Source organism: Notamacropus eugenii, chromosome 5, assembly GCF_028372415.1.
Source record: "Notamacropus eugenii isolate mMacEug1 chromosome 5, mMacEug1.pri_v2, whole genome shotgun sequence".
Lineage (NCBI taxonomy): Eukaryota > Metazoa > Chordata > Mammalia > Diprotodontia > Macropodidae > Notamacropus > Notamacropus eugenii.
The window spans coordinates 179475682-179479547 of NC_092876.1; positions in this window are offsets into that span (position 1 = coordinate 179475682).

The following is a 3866-nucleotide window of genomic DNA, read 5'->3' on the forward strand; positions in this document are numbered from 1 at the left end:
CTCATCCCAATTCCTTTTGTTTTGTTGAATAGAATCCTGAATGTGGTGGGAACAGCATCCTAATTCCTGCCCCCTGCAACTTGGGACAATTTCCTCTTCAGTATGTCCAGGCATGCTCTAATCTTCTTGGTGCATGGGCCACAATGGGCAACCCAGGTTAGAGAGTTTTGTTTAGCTGAATCAACTTGAGGGACCCTCAATGCATAGCCTTGTTGAATACGACACTGAGAAAGGTGATGGGAATTAAAAGGAATTTCAGATTATAATTTAGATAAGTGTATGACCTGAGAAAGTGTGAGTGTCATCCAGAGGAAGAACAGTTCAAAACACCGACTTAAGAATGTCCAAGGACTTGTCAAGCTAGTAGACTGGGCTTTGAACTTTTTTTCTAAAGACCTAAATATAGCTCTTGAGGCTATTAGTTAAAAAGCTAATAGATTCTTTCTCCTTTTGGGAAGAAGCCAAATTGCTGCTGACAACCGGTAGATGGAAGCAGAGAGCAACATAGTGACTTCCAGAGGACATTGGCAACTGCATCATCGGAGGCCTGAATTGTCCTACTCACACATGTTCTCTGGCCATATTTGTTCCCAGTCACACACGTGTCCCTTCATGTGTGTTCTCTGGTTGCACACGTGTCCCTTCATGTGTGTCTTCTAGTGGTAACTGTATGTACTGGGGAAATCTTTGTCACTTATTTTGCTATGCCAGTTGACAAAACATCTTTTCCTATGAACTGTCTCCTCTGGTGGGGCAGCTAGGTGGTGCAGTGGATAGAGCACCAGTGCAGGAGTTAGGAGGATCTGAGTTCAAATCTCACCTCAGACACTTGACACTCACTAGCTGTGTGACCTTGGGCAAGTCACTTAGCCCCAGTTGCCTCATCCTGGGTCATCTCCTGTCATCCTGATGAATATCAGGTCTCTGGATTGAGATGGCTCTGGAGAAGAAGTGAGGCTGGTGACCTGCACAGCTCTCCCTCACTCAAAATAAAGTCAAGTGCAAGTCATATCATTATTTCTCTGATGGCATGGTCTTCTTTGGCAAGGAAGGACGAACATACACACTCCTCTGGTTGACTTAGTAAAAGTAAACACATTAGTAGGGCTCAAGAGTTATGGTTTGGAGTGGATGCTCATTCATAAGATTCTTTAAGTCTAGAATAGCTTTCTTGTGACCCATATGTGTAGCACCAGGTTCCATAATATAATTAAGGTTCTTCTCAATCGTACAGGTAGGAGGGCAGTGATGTGACCATGAAGTGAGTATCTGGAATTGGAAGCTAAGGAATGAATACCTCTGTGAGGAGTGAGTCCTTAATTTCTATTCGTGGGTATAAGGTGATCAACCTCTAGCTTTCCAAATCATGGAAGAAAAACCTCTGATTTGATAGACTCTGCCGTATGTGTCCAAATATCCTGGCCCATTGCTGATGATGTGCCCGGGGCAAGGGTTCTAACCTTAAATCTAACCCTTGCTGACCAGAAGAAATTTGGCATTTGGGAACCTTAGACTCTGTGTGAGGGCTCTACTGCTCTAGGATCTCTGAACTCCCATCAGATGCAAGCTGTTTAATAAAATTTTAGCAATTTAATAGTAACATAGCCTTTCTCCATCCCTGTCTTAGACCACAAGCTTAAAATAAGTCAGGACACAACTGTGATGTTTAAAAAAATAGAGCCAACATAATACTAGGAATCCTCCCACTATTCTTGGCATTAGTCATGCTTGTTTAGGAGAATGTGGAAAAACTGGAGAGAGGCCCAGAAGAGAGCAAGGAAAATGACTAAATAGTTGGAAAACAGGGTTCAGGAATAGGCTTCATATGGGAGGGCACCCAGCTGGGTTAAAAAAAATACAAAGGACACTGCCTGACAGGTGTCTGCAGAGATTAGGATATGTCTTTAACAAGGAGATGACCCATCACCACTAGGGAACTGTTTCTTCACTAAGGGGGAGCTGATGTGGGTGGGGGAAGAGGAATGTTGCAAGTCTTCGTAAACTTAAAAACAAAACACAACACTATCGTTAAAGGCCAAGAGAGGCCTACAGGCAGAGTTAGGGGAGTGAAGGACAAGAATTATTCCCAGGCATAAGACCCACTTGTAATAAGGAGGGAAAAGAGAAAAGAATAATTTGTGCCAGCAATTTTCTTTGAAATATTCAAGCAGAGGCTGGGAATCACTGGTCAGAGATGATGCAGAGAGGATTCATTCATGCATCGGGAGAAATTCTGAGATTCTAAATGAGACTGATATGTTCAAAGGCATTAGTCTAATGACTAGCTTCCCAAACAAGGCCCCTAAGGATTTCCTGTTATGAAACACCCATACCAACATCCATTTGGACTTCAAGTTGGAGAATGGACAATTTCAGCACAGTGAGAGTGAGTGCATGAAAGATACCCTGCTGGAGAACACATCCATCATCCCTCCCCCTATTCTACAAGGGTTGGGTAGTGGTTAGTTCAGGGCAACAATGGCTTGGTCTCCCTTTTTAGATCTGTTCTTTGTGAGCCTCTGAGCCACAGCTGTTAGGTTTCCAGACACAAATAAGCATTTATCCTGTTAGCCCTGCTGAGCCCACACAGTGAGGGAAGAGCCAAGTTGGATTCCATTCTGCTTTGCACATCATCAGCCCCACTGCCAGCTGAATTCCAGGGGCAGAATCTGTGATTGGTAATGATGTAGGGAGCAGAGATGCCTCAGCTGGACCAGTGTGAACGAGTCAAGAGAACATCCCACCGTGACTGTTTTAGGGGGACTGATCTGAGAGTTTGGGTGAACGAAGGAGGACTGATTGGGAAAGCAATCTACTGTTACTCAGGTAGAGCTGTCATTTTCAGCAGCTTCAGCATTCCTGTTTTCAATGTTTTGCATATGTTGGTCTATGTAAACCTGGTTTTCTACTGCACACCTTAAAAAAAGGCAAAACAGAGTGGACTGAATGCTCTTTCTAGAAAGTGAATAGAGAACTAACCCTCTTGTCTGTGCTTTTGGGAGAAAAAGGGGAAGGAATGGGGAGTCCGAGATTGAAAGATAAAGAAGCTGCAGGACAGAGACACACAGTTTTCTTCCTCTTCTGAATGTTAGTTTTTACTTTTGCTTATCTTTGTTGCTTCTCACCCTCTCATAATCATTGATTTAGAGCCCCGTATGTTAGGAGTGGATGGCAAAGAGCCAGGGGACTTATAGTGGAGCCAAAACAAGGAAAAGAGAGGACATAGATGACTCTAAGAACATTGGCTGGCCTTTAGTTGGTCCCTCGGCTGCTAGATAGGGAATGCCATTCTGTGCAAATGCATCCAGGAAGGGAGGGTGGGAGACAAGGTCCATAAGCTCCACTTTCAGACAATTTTTGAATTCAATTGTTTCCCCTCTTCAGCCTCCCAACTTTGAGGATCCTATAGACTTAAATGGGGCTGCCAAATGGGGGAGTGAGAAACAGGGATGAGGGGAGACCCAATGTGTGTGTAGGATAGTATATAATCAATCAAAATGATTAGCCTTGAAGTGGCGCATAGGTGATACAAAACTGAAATACTCTAAACCAATCTAGGTGAAATGTTGCTACTATGACTTTGGTTCATGTCACATTCAGAGTTTGAACTAGGAAACTTTGTCCCTTTCTTTGGTTAGACATCTGGAGAGACCTGGGGAAGCTCAATTGGACAATACTAGAGTTGGAAGGGTTCTTAGAAAGCAATCTCCTTCTTTTGTAACTGAGGAAACTAAGTCTCATGGAGGGGAGGTGATTTGTCCAAAGATGCTGGCTTCCTTCTGTGCATGCTCAAATGGAGCCAACCTCTTTGCTGGAGTGGCAACCCCATCCCCCTTCCAAGGAAATAATGAACCAGATCAAGCTCA